This window comes from Salmo salar, chromosome 22, assembly GCF_965601325.2.
Source record: "Salmo salar chromosome 22, fSalSal1, whole genome shotgun sequence".
NCBI classification, from domain to species: Eukaryota; Metazoa; Chordata; class Actinopteri; order Salmoniformes; family Salmonidae; genus Salmo; species Salmo salar.
Window position 1 is genome coordinate 18,943,910 of NC_138312.1, and position 12,749 is coordinate 18,956,658.

At 42.0% G+C, this 12,749-nt stretch overlaps 1 protein-coding gene across 3 annotated transcripts in view; it reads left to right on the forward strand.

Annotated features, from left to right (window-relative positions):
* Nucleotides 1-12,749, forward strand: part of LOC106582912 (cadherin-4) — a 256,448-nt gene that overhangs the window by 53,897 nt on the left and 189,802 nt on the right. The window lies entirely within an intron of this gene.

Sequence of the window (12,749 nt, forward strand, 5' to 3'; positions counted from 1 at the left end):
CCTTCCGGAGACACCTGAAACCCCACCTCTTTAAGGAATACCTAGGATAGGATAAAGTAATCCTTCTACCCCCCCCCCCCAAAAAAAAATATAGATGTACTATTGTAAAGTGGTTGTTCCACTGGATATCATAAGGTGAATGCACCAATTTGTAAGTCGCTCTGGATAAGAGCGTCTGCTAAATGACGTAAATGTAATGATGTTACTACCCTGCATGAATCTGCAGGTAGCTAACCAACCACCAGGAAGAGTAGCTGCTAATGGGGATCCACATAAATGCCTAGTTTCCTGAATCTGGTCACAATTGCACACAGAGTGAGTCCATGCAACTTATTATGTGACTTGTTAAACAAATGTTCACTCTTGAACTTATTTAGGCTTGGCATAGCAAAGGGCTTGAATACTTATTGACTCAAGACATTTCAGCTTTTAATACAAAAATGTGTCAAATTTGACACTTTGACATTATGGGGTATTGTGTGTAGGCCAGTAATAAAACATCTAAATGTAATACATTTTAAAATCAGGCTGTAACACAACAAAATGTGGAAAAAGTCAAGGGGTGTGAATACTTTCTGAAGGCACTGTATATTATGGACATTTTTCTGAAATTACAATGCAAATATTCTACATAAGGATCTCCTTTAAGGATCATGCTAGTTGGATTGAGGATAGTAGTGCTTTATCTGATACAGAAACACTTTCATGTCTGGGGAATGACATCTCCCATTTTGATCGTTCAGGAGCATAATATTGTAAATTGGGCGTTCGTTTTGACAGTTGGATTGTTAGACTCCAATTTGTGTCTGAAATTATAATATTTGGAGTCTTCTCTGCTTGGACAGAGATGTTTGCTATATAGGAATTCTGTGTTTTTGTACAGAGCTACTGCCTCACTCTCTGAAAATGAATGTCTAATTTAACAATTCATGAGGAACAAAACTGAAAATTACCTATAATTTCACAGACATGTTTATGCATTAGCCAGAGCTAGTGGAGCGGATCAATGCCATGTCTGCCCTGTGAATATATCTCCATTTTAAATACCCACTGGAATGTTTCTGTGGGTGGTACCCACTGCAGTTTGAATGCTACTGCGCACATAATTGTCGTTGGAAAAATGTTTTTTTTTTATATATGTAGATTACATTTCTGCAGTTATGCATAATATGAACACTAATGTATATTTATTAACTTTGAAAGGTTAGGTTTTAATGACCAAATTGTTGATCTGCAGTACTGTTAATCTGGATTAATCAAGGATTTAAAACATTAACACTGAAAGATTGTTTTCCTACTTGTTACACACATTATCACAATCATTCAAAATGTTTTGTTTCTAGTTAGACATGACTATCTTCATAATATTCCAAACGTCCTCTGTTAGATCTGTTCACATCAAACGGTTGTCCTATGTGGGTATCTCTGTAAATTGTGTGTCCCAGTGTGTGCGGACAGCAGCATACAGCTTCTTGTGCCCCTGCCAGACCTGTCTGGCCTCATAATGGACTAGAGAACTGATCACAGATCAGACTGCAGGAGCACACCCCCCTGAGACTGACAGTCAGAGATCACTATGCATTCATGTGCATGTGGGAGGATACTGATACGCACGAGTTATGTAAACACACACACACCCACACAGACACACACATGCACATACGCACACACACACATATGCATGTGTAGCATGCACATTGCCAACACACTGTCACAGTAGCGCAGATATCTGGTGGATAGGCTTGAGTACATCTGAGTCCTCCTGGGCCCTAAGGGAAATGGGTTTACTAATTGTTGGCTTTTACTGGCCATTTTACGCTCTGTCAGACTGTATTTATAGCGGGGGGGGGGGGGGGGGGTGTTGGAGACTGTCTAAGCCAATGTCAGAGCTGCAGCCTTGGAATTACAAAAGAGAGAGAGAAAGAGGGGGAAAGAGAGAGGAGAGGGAGTGGGAGAGATGCTGATAGTGTACATGACTTTAACCCACTCTGACCACCTCTGCTGCTTATGTTAGAGTGTAGAGCTGAGGTGATTCATCCAAAGGGCAGCAGTGAGTGGAACTATGGAACTATAATATAAAATGTGTCCCCGAAAGCGGTCTTTCTGCTAGGACAGTGTTATGTTGACTGTATTGTATACATCTCAGAATGCAGTCATTAGAGTCTGCTGGCGGATTGTTCTCCATGCCAGAAAAACAGACCCAGCTTTTTCCTGGAAATGTTTGTTAAAGCTGCTGGTACTTTTAACAGTTGGGCTTGGGACAATCTGCTCAAACTGAACATGAATGCAAAAGTGAGGTATCCAGAGATGACATTAAGAGTGGGAATGTTTCAAGTTGAGAACAGGGAGGCCTTCAGTTGTTTTGGAGAAAGTGTTTATTTCCGAACTGTTTACTGCACTGACTGGTTTTCACTGTATTACACAATCATGTGATTTATACAGTGTTTACCTGTTGAGTCATCTAATATAGATACTGATAAGATTTCCATCGATTTGGAAACGACCGCCCTTTTATGGCTTTGAGACAGAATGATTGGTCAATCCAGTTACACTGTACTTTTCACCGCTCTCTTCATGTTTTGAAGTTTTATTTTTCAAATGGTGACTGAATTCAGTGGAAATAGGATTTGATGATGCTTTGCGATTTATTTGTCGTTGCGTTTTATAATGAACACATGAAGAGTTTCTTTCCAAAACACTATATATCCCTTTTCAGAAATGTTGATAAATTAGCTTTCATTGTTATTATAGAGATTAGTACGTTTTTTTTCACTATCTAAAAATTCAAAAGGCACTCGCACATCTGAGATATCTTTGTTGCAGGTGCATGGTAACAATTGAATAACATGAGAAAGAAGAAACCGGCACACTGCTCTTGCTCGTATCACTGCTCTTCATTAAGCTTACGTATCGGCCTCAAGGCCTTCGTCACAGTGTTTTTAATTTTCACCCTTATGTAGACATTGCTCCACCCACATCCGTTCAATGCATCAAATGGGGTGGGAGTCGAGGGAAAATAAACATGTGTTACCGACTATAACTAAGTGCATTTCAGAAGTATTCAAATAAAGTGTGTACATTAAACGTATTAAAAACGTCTGTAGAACCACAATGAGGACATCGGCCTATCAAGTAAGTTTTCATAATTCATTGGGTACAGAGCAATAAAAAACATCATGACACAAGGCGAGACCCAAATACAGACACAGGAGGCAGATGGTTGGAGATTAAGATGTTTAATAAATCCAAAGGCAAAAGGTCATAACCAGATCAGAGTCCAGGAGGTACAGAGTGGCAGACAGGCTCGAGGTCAGGGCAGGGCAGGCAGAATTAACAGGCAAGGGTCAAATCCGGGAGGATTAGAAAAAGTAGAAAAGAAAAAGCAGGAAAAACCGCAGGTAGGCTTGGACATACAAGACGACCTAGCACCGGGAGACAGGAAACACAGGGATAAATACACTGGGGAAAACAAGCGACACCTGGAGGGGGGTGGAGACAATAACGAGGACAGGTGAAACAGATCAGGGTGTGGAAAGAGTAGGCTGAAGTGGTGACATTAAATCATGTTCACATTTACAACATAACATGCATGGGCGTTTCATCATTAAGTCCTTTGGGGAATAATGTCTGGAGGGTGAAAATCCCAAAACATGATCTTTTGCTCAGATTATTATTTATATCCGCTCCCCTGTCTGATATCTTGACTTTCCCTATGCCACAAAATCTAAAAGGTAAAAATGTCATGTTTTTGGTCATTATTACTGCGACCTAATCCCTGTTGTTTCTCGTGATTTAACTTTTATGTTCCCTAATTCTCTGTTTGAGAGAACGAGAGGTTTTCGCTACATAACACAGCCGACATGGACATTTAATCATGTAGATAACATGGGTGGAGGAGCATGCAATAATGTGGGTGGAGTCTGAATTCAGTGGAAATAGGATTTGATGATGATGATGATATAGTGTTTTTCTTTCCAAAAAACGATATCCTTTTTCAGGAATGTTGGTTAAATGAGCTTTTATTATTATTATGGCGATGACTGTGTTTTTTCACAATGACAGACATGTATCCCGTGATGGTTTTAATTTCAGAGAGACAAATAATCATGTTTCTTTGCAAAATAATATAGTGTATGTATATCCGCCTCACTCTCAGAGAAATAAGTAGTACTGCTAGGCTTTACGCAGTCAAATGTAACAAACACCAAAATACATTTATAAAGAACTGTACAAATGATACATTTGAGACATCAATAAATAAATACATAAATGAATCAATACAGTAATATGAGATCTGAATAAAAAACATTTACGTTTGACATTTTAGTAATTTAGCAGATGCTCTTATCCAGAGCGACTCACAGCATTAGTTACATCTTATAAAAGCCTGTCATGTCCAATAATCCAATGGAGCAGCTACAATTCACACTCAATCAGCTTTGGGCTTTGAAAAGGGATGTTCCAATGTCTATAATTGAAAAATGCACGACTGAAACAGTTTAATGTACAGTGTAGCGCTAATATTTAACCTTCATGCCTTCCCCAATCTATTTATTGGCACCTATTCTATTCCTTTCTTTTGAAAGTGCGATGTAGTGCCAGAGAAAGTCTTTAGCATAATTTCTCCATTTGAGATGGGGCCGGACGATGTATCAAATTAATTTGAATTTATGTTTTAGTGTGATATTCCAAATGCCTGTATCACAAGAATGAAGGTTTTTACATTTTTTTTCGTTTTTCTGTTAGCGTTAATGTCCGCTTGTTCTCATGTTGTCTTTTTGGGATCGTCTCCTTCGCTACTTTGTTGTATCCACCTTCCCATTTACACACACATACTGTACCAAGCCCCTCCACTTGCCACTCACAACAACAAAGATGAGATCTCTTCTTCCGCTCTGACAAGCGGTTTCAACTCGCTATTTACGTTTTGAGTTTTGGCCCAACAGAATCGGTCATATGGACACCAACACATTGAGACATTATTTTACTGTAACAGACAAGAACTTAACCTTTCTGACGATACCCTTTTTTATTTCTCAAATTGTGTACAGACCAGACACTACTAAAATGGGAGTATCAATGAAAATCGATTCTGTAAAATGAGTGCTCAGTTTGTCGCTCACGCATTGCCGTACCATATAATGCTAGCAGCATTTTAGCAAAAGACAATACGCATAAAACACAATTATATAAGGAATTGGCAACTGGTTGTCATTCTGTGAAATAAAGTAGTTGACTTGATTTCAACATCTGAACAAAGTGGACAGGCTAGCATGCTGTTCAAACAGTTGGAGATAGACAGAGGTGTGTGTTCATAACAATCAGCTGGTCTACCTTGTGAGCTTGCAAATAGATCCAAGTTGGCTAAACCTTAAATATAAAGATTAGCTGGCTACTCAATAGCACGTGGGTTTGTGCTTGAGAGATTGTTTATGAGACTTGTGTTAACTTTCTATAATGCCTGCTGCAAGCAGTTAGTCATTATTAGTGAATGTGCATAATACATGGTTCTGGTTAAATTTGTAACAAAAAGGGCATTTTCATAGACAGACTTTAAAACCATATCAGTGATAATTAAGTTAAAGTATTTCATTATTAGTGGCTTGTGGTTGTGGAAGGCTTATACAGGTATCATTTCACAAGCATTAGATTATTGCTGACTGTTTGACAAATTTTGTTTAGAGATTTTTCTTTTACAATACAGGTATATATCGTGAATTGGCCATAAGTTTGAAAAATATCGAGATATGATTTTTAGGCCATATCGCCCAGCCCTAATTTAAGATGCAGATCACGTCTGCATGATTTCGATGCTGCTGCTGAGCAGCGTTGCGAGATCTGACCCGGATGGCTCTCTCATTTCATCTATTTGTTCAGCTTCCCATCATTCCTCTCTTTCTCCTGGGCCTATCACAACCATTTATTTAATGGCTGTTCCTGTCCATGCATGTCGGTGTCATTAACAGACAAATCTTCCATTCAAAGGGAGAGAGACGAAAAGTGAGGCGCTTGTACCTGCTAACGGACCAATTTCATCCCTGGAAGGCTGAGAGTGACGAGAGCTTAGCAGCTAGCAGAGACGTACTCAAGCAGAGCAACTGCCCATGTGTGTCTACATAGAATAACTACAGGAATATTTTACTGTATGTAGACATCCCTGTCAGAGAGGAGTAAGGGATGATGACACTCTTTTCATCCTTCTTGTTGAACCAGACTAGACAGCATATAGACTTGCTCTTTCAGGCAAAATTATGCACTACACTGACAATGGCCAGTGTAATTGACTAACGGGGGGGGTGTATTGTACATTTGGGGGGGTGTATTGTACATTTGGACAACCATGGCAAGCATTCTCTCACCCTCGACCAACACCTAGGCCTGCTACTCTAATTCTCCAATGGGGAAAAGTTGATTGGTGACTGACGTTCACCCATGACCATTGCATGGCCTGCCTGAGTTATACTGTAACCGTCCTCCTGCTTCTCTGAAGTGGAGTTTGAGGCCTAAAGGGACAAACTTAGAAGGTCAGAAAATGTGAAGTGCACACAGGCAGAAAAATGAAAAGAGAATGAGACGTAGCACAAAGAATTATCACCTGCTCTGACCTGCCTTTAGCCTCCCCGGCGGAGGGAGAATAGGTTACAGTTTAAGTGGCTGTCATGTTGATGTCTGCTCCAGACGGATAGAAGGGACATGCTGTACTATAGGGGAAATCACCAAATAAAACCTGACAAGAAAGAAATGTCACGTATATGTAGCCATGGTGATTGAGAAAAATGTCAATCTTTGGTATAGTTTGATAGTCCGTTCAATGGGTCGGATGTGGCATACTATATGAATTAATCAGTGGTGCATTTTGGTTAAACAGTCCAAATCCAAAGTAGAACAATAGTACTGTACATTTATGTGTCACTAGTTGAAGTGACCCTGTCTATGGATTGTCCCATGTTTTACTTGCAATCTGCAATTGCATTGATGATTAGTGAAGCATTGGAGTCATGGTGGACTAATCACCTATTTTTCTCTTTAGTCTGAAGATTCGCCCATTTATCGGCTGGTCCAATGGAGTATTGGGCTTTGTGCGACATTAACACATTTAATTGGATGAATATGTGATTCTAAATGTTAAACAATGAAGTGTTAGGGATTTTAATTGGTCCTTCTGACCACTTTTTCTCAAGGTGCAACAGCACTGTCTCAGGGTAGCATCTGCTACATGCAGTACAAGTGATAATTGGTGTGAAGCTAAGTGTTGTGACCCAACATTAACCAAGGTTTATACAGTGTAATTACATTTTTCTGTAAATAAATATATAGTACCAGTCAAGTTTGGACACACCTACTCATTCCAGGGTTTTTCTTTATTTTTACTATTTTTTACTTTCTAGAGTAAAAGTGAAGACATCAAAACTATGAAATAACACATATGGAATCATGTAGTAACCAAAAAAGCGTTAAACAAATCAAACTATATTTTATATTTTTCAAAGTAGGCGCCGTTTGCCCTGATGACAGCTTTGCACACTCTTGGAAATCTCTAAACCAACTTCATGAGATAGTCACCTGCAATGGAATTTCAATCAACATTTGTACCATGTTTGTAAAATATGTATGTACAGTTGAAGTCGGAAGTTTACATACACTTAGGTTGGAGTCATTAAAACTCATTTTTCTAATTGATATCAGGTCCGGCTTAGAACAGAAACCATACAGGAACCTCTTTATTGACATCATTTGAGTCAATTGGAGGTGTACCTGTGGATGTATTTCAAGGCCTACCTTCAAACTCAGTGCCTCTTTGCTTGACATCATGGGAAAATCAAAATAAATCAGCCAAGACCTCAGAAAACAAATTGTAGACCTCCACAAGTCTGGTTCATCCTTGGGAGCAATTTCCAAATGCCTGAAGGTACCACGTTCATCTGTACAAACAATAGTAAGCAAGTATAAACACCATGGGACCACGCAGCCGTCATACCGCTCAGGAAGGAGACGCATTCTGTCTCCTAGAGGTGAACGTAATTTGGTGCGAAAAGTGCAAATCAATCCCAGAACAACAGCAAAGGACCTTGTGAAGATGCAGGAGGAAACAGGTACAGAAGTATCTATATCCACAGTAAAACGAGTCCTATATCGACATAACATGAAAGGCCGCTCTGCAAGGAAGAAGCCACTGTTCCAAAACCGCCATAAAAAAGCCAGACTACAGTTTACAACTGCACATCGGGACAAAGATCGTACTTTTTGGAGAAATGTCCTCTTGTCTGATGAAACAGAAATAGAACTGTTTGGCTGTAATGACCATCGTTATGTTTGGAGGGAAAAGGGGAGATGCTTGCAAGCCAAAAAACACCATCCCAACCGTGAAGCATGGGGGTGGCAGCATCATGTGGGGGTGCTTTGCTGCAGGAGGGACTGGTGCACTTCACAAAATAGATGGCATCATGAGGAGGGAAAATTACGTGGATATATTGAAGCAATATCTCAAGACATCAGTCAGGAAGTTAAAGCTTGGTCGCAAATGGGTCTTCCAAATGGACAATGACCCCAAGCATACTTCCAAAGTTGTGTCAAAATGGCTTAAGGACAACAAAGTCAAGGTATTGGAGTGGCCATCACAAAGCCCTGAACTCATTCCTATAGAAAATTTGTGGGCAGAACTGAAACGGCATGTGCGAGCAAGGAGGCCTAAAAACCTGACTCGGTTACACCGGCTTTGTCAGGAGGAATGGGCCAAAATTCACCCAACTTGTTGTGGGAAGCTTGTGGAAGGCTACCTGAAATGTTTGACCGAAGTTAAACAATTTAAAGGCAATGCTATGAAATACTATGTAAACTTCTGACCCACTGGGAATGTGATGAAAGAAATAAAAGCTGAAATAAATCATTCTCTCTACTATTATTCTGACATTTCACATTCTTAAAATAAAGTGGTGATCCTTACTGACCTAAAACAGGGATTTTTACTAGGATTAAATGTCAGGAATTGTGATAAACTGAGATTAAATGTTTTTGGCAAAGGTGTATGTAAATTTCCGACTTCAAATCTATATGTAGCAGAAAAGCTCAAATGCATTCCTTCTGAATGTGTTTGAACCAATTAGTTGTGTTGTGACAAGGTGGGGGGGTATACAGACGATTGCCCTATTTGGTGAAAGACCAAGTCCATGTTATGGCAAGAACAGCTTATATAAGTAAAGAGAAATGACCTTCATCATTACTTTAAGACATGAAGGTCAGTCAATGCGGAACATTTCAAGAACTTTGAACGTTTCTTCAAGTGCAGTTGCAAAAACCATCAAGGGCTATGATGAAACTGGCTCTCATGAGGACCGCCAGAGGAAAGGAAGACCCAGAGTTACCTCTGCTGCAGAAGATATGAAATGGAGCAAAGGACATTAGACTGGAGAAAATCTGTCCTTTTGTCTGATGAGTCCAAATTTGAGAATTTTTGTTCCAACCGCTGTGTCTCTGTGAAATGCAGAGTAGGTGAACGGATGATCTCCGCCTGTGTGGTTCCTACCATGAAGCATGGAGGAGGAGGTGTGATGGTGTGGGGGTGCTTTGCTGGTGACACTGTCTGTGATTTATTTAGAATTCAAGGCACACTTAACCAGCATGGCTACCACAGCATTCTGCAGCAATACGGCATCCCATCTGGTTGCGCTTAGTGGGACGATATTTTTTCAACAGGACAATGACCCAACACACCTCCCGGCTGTGTAAGGGCTATTTGACCAAGAAGGAGAGTGATGGAGTGCTGCATCAGTGCTGCATCAGATGACCTGGCCTTCACAATCACCCGACCTCAACCCAATTGAGATGGTTTGGGATGAGTTGGACTGCAGAGTGAAGGAAAAGCAGCTAACAAGTGCTCAGTATATGTGGGAACTCCTTCAAGACTATTGGAAAAGCATTCCTCATGAAGCTGCTTGAGAGAATACCAAGAGTGTGCAAAGCTGTCATCAAGTCAAAGGGTGGCTACTTTGAAGAATCGAAAATCGATTTTTGACCGGTACTGCATGTCTCTCTTTCTCTCCTCGTTTTCACATGCACAGAGAGAGAGATGGTGTGTGAGAGAGAGTTAAGAGTCAGTCCAGAGAGATCCATATGTATGCTCTCGTCGCCTGCCTGAGGCTTTAATGTTCGTTTACCTCCGTCTTCCCTGTCTAAATTAAAATCAAAGACCAATCTTCAACCTCTCCTCCTGACCTGCAGGCTCTCCTCTCCACGGCTGGAATTATCTCAGGGAAAGAGAGGAGGCCGGGAGAGGACAAGCACACCCCCTGAAACCCCTCTGTCTCCTCTCCCCTTTTCTGCCTAAAGTCTCTCTCTCTCTCTCTCTCTGCCTGTCCACTCATGGATGAAATGAGGTAGCCCCCGCTGAGCAGACGGATAACTGTTCAAGTTAAACAGCCTGACAGACTCTAATATTCTGCCCAGTACCCAGGCTGGTGGAGGTCTAGGGGCTAGGGAGAGGCTGAGTGATAAGGAGAGGAGTTTCCTGAAGCCAGTGATATTTCGCTTCGCCTTTACCTCACACTGCATCTTAAAGCTGGGGAGCTGGGCATGGGGTAATGGGTCTGGTTAATTCAGAGCTATTCTCAGCAGGGCCTCTGTGCTGGTAGCTGTAAAAGGTTTCAACTGTGCTGGTTAATTGGGGATCTGTGACTGCCACTGTAGGAGATGTACTCTGAGCTTATTACATGTGACCCCTGTGTTGTGAGTCCTAATGTACTGTTGGAATTATACTGGCTGTATATTAATGCTTTGGGTGGAGAGTATGACCTGGTGCCTCTGCTTTCCTTTCCAGGAGAGAACCATGTTCGCGTGTTAGTGCTGCTGACATGATCAATGGCACAGTCATCACCGCCTCGCTGGAGGGAGCACCACGACAATTCACTCTGATTGTTCTCAAATTGCCCGGCTGGGAGAATCACCACTTCTGTTCAACACTTTAAAGTGCTTCTGATTCCACCGGGACAAGCGGGCCCTGACTCTCACCGATTTTTACATTTTTATTTGATCCCTTCTTGCTATATTTATTTTAGGTGGTAGAGAGTATAGTATACCATTAAAATATCTATTCGGAAGCAGCCAATGGAAAAGAAAGAGCTGGATCAGAACTAGCCAGGGTTCTGTTGTAATCCTATAGAGTGTGTGTGTGTAGATTCATCCATCTTAACCAGTGGGACTCCTGATGTTAGCATGCTGCTGATGTAGCTAACCCCATGCTGATAGACCCTGTGAGAAGGATCAGATGTAGCCTGTGGCCCCATCACACTGGGGCTCTGTGGAGTCAGAGCTAGCTGCAGTCTGGAAGTAGTGGAGACACTTAAACGAGGAAATCTAGCCAAATACCGAACAGTCTGTCTTATAGGGCTGGCATTAGGAGAGGATATAAAGGAGAAATGAAGTGGTATTTTATCCAAATGAGTTAAGACAGATGTGTTCTTTTAGAACACTTCAGTCAGAGCAGGTGTTTATGAACAAATCAACATTGAGTTGACTTCAAATTATAGCTAGATATAGATGGAATTCATAGACGGGTCCATTGAAGGAAAAACCCTGTTCTAACCTCAAAGGATCACGTACCATGCAGATCACCTTCATATCAAAGATGAATACTTAACTTTACATAGTATCTCAACTGATCTTCTCTTGGTTTTAATGTTCAACATCTCTATCCACATCCCTTGCTTGTGGTTTCACCATTGTTAAGAGTGGCAGCATTGTGAGAGGTTGAGTTCCGTGCGTTTTCAGACTGATGATATATGATATCATTGTCTGTGATGAGGGTGTGCTGTATCGTCAGAGCTGAAACTTTGACAGGTCTGCCATTACCTGAAAGTGAATTCTCTGATATAGACAGCCATAATTAGTAAGGTGTCAGGTGGAGGAGGCACATTGCCTATACCATGCCCTATCCTGGCAGAGCCGCCCTATCCTGGCAGAGCCGCCCTAGCCTGGCAGAGCCGCCCTAGCCTGGCAGAGCCGCCCTATCCTGGCAGAGCCGCCCTATCCTGGCAGAGCCGCCCTATCCTGGCAGAGCCGCCCTAGCCTGGCAGAGCCGCCCTATCCTGGCAGAGCCGCCCTATCCTGGCAGAGCCGCCCTAGCCTGGCAGAGCCGCCCTATCCTGGCAGAGCCGCCCTATTCTGGCAGCGCCGCCCTATCCTGGCAGAGCCGCCCTATCCTGGCAGAGCCGCCCTATCCTGGCAGAGCCGCCCTATCCTGGCAGAGCCGCCCTAGCCTGGCAGAGCCGCCCTAGCCTGGCAGCGCCGCCCTAGCCTGGCAGCGCCGCCCTAGCCTCGCAGCGCCGCCCTAGCCTCGCAGCGCAGCCCTATCTTCGCAGAGCCGCCCTAGCCTCGCAGAGCCGCCCTATCCTGCAAGCTTACATGACTGTTGCTGCACGGATGAACCAGTCTGGTATTTACAAGGCTAACCATGCCAACACCCTTAATTGAAAACACAAACAGATTGGCATGCTAGTTTAAATCAGTGCATATCTGCCTATGAAGCTTTTATTGAAAAAGCAATATGCTTTGTTTATTTCTTCCTCAGCGCTGAGCTGACATTGATGTTGATTTGTTTGTGGATCTGAATGCATTATTTCATATTGGCTTCGATTATGCAGTATGCATCCATCTTATAAAAACTGGGGGAAAAAAGTAATATTCTTTTCTAGTTTTCTGACAGTGACAACACCTATAAAACGTGTGCGGGTATATGTTTCTGCCACTGTGTGCAC